At 34.0% G+C, this 9,731-nt stretch overlaps 1 long non-coding RNA gene across 1 annotated transcript in view; it reads left to right on the plus strand.

The window, feature by feature from the left end:
* LOC149482663 (uncharacterized) overlaps nucleotides 1-8,945 on the plus strand; it is a 382,500-nt gene extending 373,555 nt beyond the window's left edge. Inside the window, exon 3 of the long non-coding RNA XR_016316586.1 lies at nucleotides 8,681-8,945. This is a non-coding gene — a long non-coding RNA (uncharacterized LOC149482663). The remainder of the gene's footprint in view (nucleotides 1-8,680) is intronic.
* The last annotated feature ends 786 nt before the right edge of the window (nucleotides 8,946-9,731 follow it).

Here is a 9,731-nt window from a genome sequence, read left to right on the forward strand (position 1 = left end):
CTTACAGGTTAGTTTATTATAGTTATTTTCATAGAAAGACGTACAGTAGCAAATTGATTATTTAACTAAGTATTATTTCAAATAAAAAACAACGTGTTATTAAAAGGTCATAAAAACGTTTTAATTTCCAAGCAAACATTTTCAAATAATTATAAAAATGTATACCTACATTTAATTTTCAAGCCTTGTTGAACGTTAAAAATGTATCCGTGCATAAACGACATATTTATTTTAAAATTTAAATCCAAACGTTTACGTCAATATGTCTCCTATATCATGCTTTAAGTATTATAAAATACTAGCTTTCCACCCGCGGCATCGCCCGCTCAGTCAAAGAAAAACCCGCATAGCTCCTGTTCCCGTGGGATTTCCGGGATAAAACCTATCTTATGTCCCGGGGTAAAAAGTAGCCTATGTCCTTTCTCGGGTATCAAAATGAATGAATGAATGAGAACTTTATTGTACACACCAAATTACAGACATTACATAAAATAGAATACACATAAATTGCACAATGGGCGACCTTATGGCTACAGAGCCATCTCTTCCAGGTAACCCAACCAAGGAAAGCAATGACAAAAACAACGAATACAGGTAGGTGGTGTATACTGAAGCACTGAAGCAATAAAAAAGATAAAAAATAAATAAATATGTATAATACGTACTAATAGATAAGAGAAAATACATAAATATATAAGGTCATCACTTAATTAAAGATATGTAGTAATTAAAAAGCAAGTTTTTGAAAGCATCGATGGAACTCGCTTTGCGTATAGCTATTGGTAAGTCATTCCATAGTCTAATAGCCTTCACTGTAAATGAGGAATTGAAAAATTTAGTTTTATGTATGAAATATATCTATACCGAATTTCATGCAAATTGGTTCAGTAGTTAAGGCGTGATTGAGTAACAGACAGACAGAGTTACTTTCGCATTTATAATATTAGTATGGATGAAGTACATATATATTTGTTTTAAATTCAGTTTAATATTATATTAATTCTTTAAAGCGATTTTAATGCAGAATATCACAGCGTTATATCTTTTTTCATTGCGGTTTTGTATAATAATTGAAATAAAGAGATTTCAAGCGTGACTCGTGGCTGATTAAAATTTCGTATTTTTGCTTGAAATTTAATATCTATTATAAATGAAATTGAATAGCTTGAATGTATGTATGCGCGTATCTTCTGAACGATTGTACTAAATAAGTAATTTAAGTAGATACACTATTGAATAAAAAATGTCCGAAGTTTAATAACTGAAACCCTTTTAATTAAATACTTAATTATAATCCTACTACTATTATAAAGGTGAAAGTTTGTAAGTATGGATGTATGGATGTTTGTTACTCTTTCACGTAAAAACTACTGAACCGATTACAATGAAATTTAGCACACATATAGAGGGTAACTTGGATTAACACATAGGATAGGTTTTATCCCGGAAATCCCACAGGAACGGGAAATATACGGGTTTTCCTTTGAAAACGCGGGCGAAGCCGCGGGCGGAAATCTAGTCTTAAAATAATATATAAATCTCGTGTCACAATGTTTGTCCTCAATGGACTCCTAGACCACTTAACCGATTATAATAAAATTCGCACACCATGCGCAGTTCGATCCAACTTGAGAGATAGGATAGTTTAAACATGTAGGTACCACGGGCGAAGCCGGGGCGGACCGCTGCGCTAGTTTCCTAATAAATTTATTTTCACTCTACTTTGTCAGATGCGAAGAAATAAAAATATTGCTATATTAAAGTTTTGAATATAGTACGGCAAAATAATACATGAATTAAAAATCACTGAGATATACATATGGAGACGACACCGCCTACATCACTTATGTTCCGCTCAACATACGCCATATTATGGCGTAACTGCACGCTCATTTTTTATTTGTTTTAAAGTGAAACGCATCAAATATGCCTTCGTGTGTGTTACGATACTGCACAAATAATACGGAAAAGTGCAAAGGAATAACTTTCATCGGTAAGTACCTAACTAGATAATAATTTTTAAAACTTAGTTAAAAAGACAAAAAAATGGCGCACAGATTTTGTTCGTGGTGTCTCCTCCATACGTAGTTGTGTTATAAGAAGTTAATGAAGAAGAAGAAGAAGTTAAAGAAGAAGTTTTAAGAAGTTAAAGAAGTAAATGTTACTAAGAAGTCTCATGGCAAAATGGCAATGACTATTGTGGTAACAATATCGTAACGTTTTGATAAAGGAAAATGTAGAACCAACAGTGAGACAAAGCATAGTTAAATGCAATATCATAACAAGAAATTGCGTCTATTTGTTTAGCGAAATTGAAACAAAATTGTACCGCTTAATATTTATTCGGAAAGCCAATATTTGCGAGGACTTAATTAAAATTTCCATTGAAGTGAAAAAACAATTTCCTTAGTCGTTTTGATGGTGCTCAATTTCCTTTTAATATAAATCTCCAGTCATTTTATAATTTATAACAGATTCTTATGTTTATTTTGCTAATAATGTTAGGGCCTGCGGCTTGATCCCTTCTCGTCAAATGTACACAAAACCTTTCGGCAAAAAATGTTGACTTTCCACACTGAAGTGGCGAGTAAAGTTAATCTATTTTAAGCGTAAAATGTGGAGACCATTTAACATGAAATTTCTTGAATTTTTTTGCCTTAAATGTTTAAATATATAATTATATACCTTATACATTCATATGAAATAATACTTATATGCCTTAAATAGATACATATTATAAATAAATACATATTAATGAATACATATTATCTTTGAAAGCATTTATATTCTTCGATGTTAAATTTATATTTCTTTTTCTTTCTAAAATAGTGCTTTATTAAAATGTTGTAAGGTACCTACTGGAAAAGCGTGTAGGATAAGGAATCTAATTGGTTTTAACTTTTAAACAGGAGTATTATTAAGTCAAAGGCTTATCCGCTTGCCAATTAATTTAAGATAAACAACCCTTTGATGTTCGTAGCACCTTCAAAGTTTGTTTGTCTGTTTATAAATATGTTTTTCGTAATTTGAAATGACATTTTTGCTCAGTTCTAACTCAAACATAAAGATATTTGCTTCTGAAAATATTTATGTTACTTTTAGAAGTAATTTACGAAGAACTCAGTCGAAGTTGCTATGCTAATCTGGTTCCTAGATAAAAGAAAAACATCTAAAGGTATATGTTATAACCAGGTTATCTATACTAATATTATAAAGCTGAAGAGTTTGTTTGAATACGCTAATCTCGGGAACTACTGGTGCGATTTGAAAAATTATTTCGGTGTAAGATAATCCATTTATCGCGGAAGGCTATAGATATCATCTCGCTAAGACCAACAGGAGCGGAGCACTGCGGGTAAAACCGCGGAGCACAGCTAGTTTATTATAATCTATCTGCATACTTAATTAATAACACTGATATCCTGACTGATATCCTCAATTTTTCCATATCTTCATGTACTTTTCCACACTCGTGGAAAAGTGCAAATATTATCCCTCTCCCTAAGTCCAAGTGCCCTTCTACTCTCTCCGATTTTCGTCCTATATCCATATTACCTTTCCTTTCAAAAGTCTTTGAGCGATTAGTGCAGCAGCAACTCTCAAGATTCCTCAATAAAAACAACCTTCTCAACCCCTTCCAGTCCGGTTTCCGTCCAGGTCATAGTACGGCCACTGCGTTAGTCAAGATCACAGACGATATTAGATTGAGTATGGACAAACGGCAGCTCACAATACTTACACTACTTGATTTTAGTAACGCATTTAACACAGTTGATCACGATGTGTTGTTGAGCTTGCTACGCGTTTCTTTCAACATGTCTCCGGCAGTGATTAATTGGTTTAGCAGCTATCTCGAGGGCCGCCGGCAGCGCATTCTACTGGACGAGTGTTACTCATCCTGGTCTGATGTTACTTCTGGCGTTCCTCAGGGTAGTGTGCTCTCTCCTCTCCTGTTCTCCTTATTTATCAACTCCATCACTTCGGGTATATCCAGTCTCTACCATATGTACGCGGACGATTTGCAAATTTATTGCCATTCATCACTTGAGGACTTAAGTAGGAAAGTTGCACTCACGAATGATGATTTACGGACTATTAGTAATTGGAGCCGCGACCATGGTCTATGTATTAATCCGAAGAAATCGCAGGTAATTATTATTGGAAGTCAGTCGCTTATTTCTAAAATTGATAGGTCCTCTTTACCTAATGTTTGCATAAATAACACTGACATTCCTTACAGTTCCACTGTTAAGAGTCTTGGTGTTTTTATCGATGAAACATTATCGTGGACAAATCAGCTTAAAGAACTTAGGAAAAAAGTGTTTGCAGCAGCTGGTTCTCTCAGACGACTTAGGAACTTTCTGCCTATTCCCACTAAAATTGTTCTTGCTCAGTCCCTTCTCCTATCCCTCTTTGATTATGCAGATGTTTCCTATCCTGACCTCCTTGAATTCCAACTTGATAGTCTTGAGCGTCTCCAGAACTTCTGTGTGAGATTTGTTTTTGGTCTGCGCAAATATGATCACATTAGTGTATTCACCGCACAAGGCTCAAGTGGCTCCCTATCAGACTCCGCCGGAATGCTCATATCCTAAACCTATTGTACTGCATCCTTTTCTGTCCAAATACGCCTTCCTACCTTAAAAGTAATTTCCAGTTCCTGAACTCCACCACCCGTTCCCCGCGATCCTGTAATAAACTCCTACTACATGTTCCTATTCATAGATCTAATTTCTATGACTGTTCCTTTACGGTCCGTGCTATCAGGCTGTGGAACAGTTTGCCCGATAAGATCAGAAGGGCAGGGTCATTGAATGAGTTTAAAAAGCAACTAAATATTTACTTTTTATCTTTATAATATCCGTATGTGTGTATATGTATACTATGTTTAGTCTTATACTTATTTATTTAATGTTTTTTGTGTTCTGCACCATCAACCTCATCATAAAACGTAATTCTCATGATCCTCGACTAAAGGTTGCCTGGAAGAGATCGCTGCTTTAGCGATAAGGCCGCCTTTTTGTACGTGTTTGTTTGTATGTGTTTTTTTGTATTGTTTTCCTTGCTTTTGGTGCAAATAAAGTATTTTCATTCATTCATTCATTCATTCATTCATTCATTCATTCATTCATTCAATAACAGCTTCAGTACTTTCCACGTGAACGAACATCAACAATTTCATGTAATTTAGCGCTTATATAACAAAGTATAATTACATACAGTAAAAAATGTATGAATACATCGGTTTCAAAAGCACAGTTAGAACTTGTTCATAAATTATAACATACAAATTTCTACTATAAGCACAAAGCTTTTTCCGATACACAACAAATGGCAGAGAAATAACTGAAATGGAATAATTTGCGGTACGATTAAAGTTTTCAGGTGACCAATCAAAGCGCATGAAATCTGATTCCGAGTTCTGATGTATTTGAGCGGTAATCGAGGTTAATCATGTTTGTTAATTGTATTGTGAACGTGATTTTATGATTTTATGTATAATTAGCTTGTGCTCCTTTTTAGAAGTATTTTAGATCAATAATGACCATTGACTAAACAGGTTGTTTAGAATTTTGATGTCGGTCGAAATAATAACTATTTAGATGTTTCAGGATATATTGAACTAGATTTCCGCCCGCGGCTTCACCCGCGTTTGCAAAGGAAAACCCGCATAGTTCCCGTTCCCGTGGGATTTCCGGGATAAAAACTATCCTATGTGTTAATCCAAGTTACCCCATATAATATGTGTGCTAAATTTCATTGTAATCGGTTCAGTAGTTTTTACGTGAAAGAGTAACAAACATCCATACATCCATACATCCTTACAAACTTTCACCTTTATAAAATGTATTAGATTAGATTAGATTAGATTTTGTGATTGATGATGTACTGAATTTTGTGATTCAGTAAAGTTTATTTAATAACTCGATGTTTGCATATATAAATTTTGTAATATTATTAAGTTATGACTTTGTCAGTTAAATGCATGCGTAAATAATGATGGTAGGATGGTAATGATAAATGACGACGCGGTTGGCGCAATGGTAAAGTAACTACCTACTGAGCCGACGGTCCCGGATTCGATCCCCGGTCAGGACAAATATTTGTGTGATGAACTCAATTATTTGTTCTTGGGTCTGGGTGTTATTATCTATATATGTATTTATTAAATATTATATTTATCGTTGCCTAGTACCCACAACAAAAGCCTTAATTGAGCTTACTGTGGGACTAGGTCGATTTGTGTAATAATGTCCTATAATATTTATTTATTTATTTATAAAGCAGTAAGAAAAATTAAAATTCCATGAAACTCCGTCAGTTTTGAAGCTAAACGCGAAGACAGGCTAAAAGCTAGTACTATATCGCGTTCGTACAAGTGCATGCTACCTATCAACTTCAATTAGCAAACTTTGCATATTAATTGGTGCAATGTCTTCCGTCTTCACAAACGATACCTAAGAGCCTAATTTATAAGCAGACTTCGGTAATAATCAAGAAATATAGCAGTTGTTGTTGGAAACTCTAATCTTAAAATGATTTTCTTGTTAACACTAAACTTTGAGGCTTTGGTCATTTAGTCTTGCTTTTTTTGCAGTGGAAACTTTTTTTAATGATATCAAATGAACACAGAGTTTTATCAATGCTTTTTGGTATGGAAAAAAAGTACTCAGGTTTATACTTAAAAAAAGGCACGTTTGTACCGACTTACATAAAAGTACGAAGGTTTGATTTAAGATTTAAAAGCCTTATAAATTACGTTCGAAAGTCGATTATGGGCAAGCTAAACCTATAAATTTCTCCTGACATTTTCTAATGGCTAGTCTCGAATTTTTAAGAACAGTCATAATAGAAATCATACCCAAAAATAATGTAATCCATACTAATATTATAAATGCGAAAGTAACTCTGTCTGTCTGTCTGTCTGTTACTCAATCACGCCTAAACTACTGAACCAATTTGCATGAAATTTGGTATGGAGATATTTTGATTCCCGAGAAAGGACATAGGATAGGTTTTATCCCGGAAATCCTACGGGAACGGGTTTTTCTTTGAAAACGCGGGCGAAGCCGCGGGCGGAAAGCTAGTAAAATATAAGACGGTTAAATTGGACTACTCTAAGTGAATGAAGAATGTATGTGTATGAAAGTAACGATACAAGAAAGGACGATTCTAGAAAGATTTTATTACTATTCAATGCGTTCAATTAAAGAGACTATCCTACTAATCCTACTACTATTATAAAGGCGAAAGTTTGTAAGTATGGATGTATGGATGTTTGTTACTCTTTCACGCAAATACTACTGAACCGATTACAATGAAACTTAGCACACATATAGAGGGTAACTTGGATTAACACATAGAATAGGTTTTATCCCGGAAATCCCACGGGAACGGGAACTATGCGGGGTTTTCTTTGAAAACGCGGGCGAAGCCGCGGACGGAAAGCTATTGAAACAATAATTATCACACTAGCCTGCACTAAACTCTTGTTAGCAGCCACAGGCAGCCAGCACCTCTATTAATCGGAAGATCAATCTTGCATTCAACATATATTTAACAGAGTATTATCACGGAGGCAATTAAGCTGTTCAGGGAATATCAAAGGCGCGTTCTGTGTCGGCTGATCTGCAGTGTGTGTAATGCAGATTGGATGACCGTTATATGGGAGTCATGAAAGGTTTTAGGCCATTGATTTATAGTGTACATTGGAAAGAGCTTTTGTAAAATGCTTCTGAAAATTGGAACTTTTAAAATATAAAATAGAAAAAAATGAGGTGCCAGCCTACGTCTTTCACGTAACCGTGGTATGATTCCACGTCAGCAATCAAATTTCTCTTTTGTTAAGCATTTTAATGCTATTAAATAAACATTTAAAGTTTTTATATCTTTCCAATGTAAAAAAAGTCTCACACTAATTTATGTTGTTACAAGTTTTACACGAGTGGCATACTTATTAAAATTTGAAACGGAGAGATAAGAATAAATTCCATTATCGGTAGTTTCCTGGGCAGCTTGCGGTGAGAAACATCGTTTACGGTAAAGAAACAGACGCATTTTCCAACTCACGATAATGTTTTTAATTTTTTTTTATTCATCCCAAGAGGAGCATGGTATTTGAAAAATGATAGGAATATAAGATTCGCACTACTTGTATGATCTTTTAAGATTTGCCAAAGAGTGTATGTAAGTCTCATAAAATAATGGGGTAACTAGGTATATATTATTACACTAGCTGTGCCCGCGACTTCGTCCGCGTCGAATAGTGACTGCATAGTAGTTACTACTTAACACACAATTATTGAGTAAACACGTCTTGAAACACGTACTATCATATACAACTAAATTATAAGTACTTACACATTATTATAAAGTTAAGAAATAAAATAAATAATAACACAAAAGAACTGTTAGTAAAATTTATTACTAAACTGAGCTATAAAACTTAGGTACAGAAGAGTTCAAAATTTCCAGGATGTGGTTATTCTCCCGCTCCCATATTCCTTCTACTTTCACAGACTTTCAATTTTTCCCTTTCACCCCTAGTAGGTAAATGGCAGAACCGATTTTGATCTAAATTCTAAACCATGTCTAATCATACCTATAGTATATTATGTACATGTCATATCCTTTCGTTTGGTACTCCATTTGGATTATGTATCCCCACTATCACCCCAAGGTGCCCTATATGTAATAAACAGATTAACCAATTTTGATAAAACATGACTAATTGTAATTCACACGTCATTTGATATGCCGCTTGATTATATTATTTGACCACATTCGATTATTCATTCCCACTTTTACCGCTATAAATCAATAAATGGATGAACCGATTTTGATTAAATATGCCTCATCATACTTCTCACGTCAGGTCATGCCCTTTCATTTGATATGCCACTTGGGTATATTATTTGACAACTTTTATTCCCACTTTTATACCTATATCCAATAAATGGATGAACCAATTTTGATTAAATATTGTACTTTACACGTCATGTCTTTCATTAGATCAGTCACTTGAGTATATTTGATAAAATTTATTTATTTATTCCCACTTTTACCCCTATATCAAATAAATGGATGAACCGATTTTGATAACATTGGACTACTTCGTCGTCTTTTTTCATTTGATATATCACTTGGGTATAACAGACAGCATTCGTTTTTCACATTCCCACTTTTGCCCTATATATAATTATTGGATGAACCGATTTTGATTAAATATGCCTCATTATGCTTCTCACGTCAGGTCATGCCCTTTTATTTGATATGCCACTTGGGTATATTCGATAACTTTTATTCCCACTTTTATACCTACATATTATATCCAATAAATGGATGAACCAATTTTGATAAAATATTATGTCTTATTGTACTTGACATGTCATGTCTTTCATTAGATACGTCACTTGAGTATATTTGATAAAATTTATTTATTTATTCCCACTTTAACCCCTATATCAAATAAATTGATGAATCGATTTTGATATAATTTGACTTGTTGTTACTGACAGGTCGTCTTATTTCATTTGATATATCACTTGGGTATAACAGACAACATTCGTTTTTTTCATTCCCACTTTTACCCCTCTACTATATAATAAATGGATGAACCGATTTTGATTAAATACCTATGCCTCATTATACTTCTCACGTCAGGTCATGCCCTTTCATTTGATATGCTACTTAGGTATATTTGACAACTTTTATTGCCACTTTTATCCAAT

Source organism: Colias philodice, chromosome 14 (genome assembly GCF_061535455.1).
Source record: "Colias philodice isolate Cphi_HAF_F1 chromosome 14, ilColPhil1 Martin Lab GWU primary, whole genome shotgun sequence".
In the NCBI taxonomy this organism is placed as follows: Eukaryota; Metazoa; Arthropoda; class Insecta; order Lepidoptera; family Pieridae; genus Colias; species Colias philodice.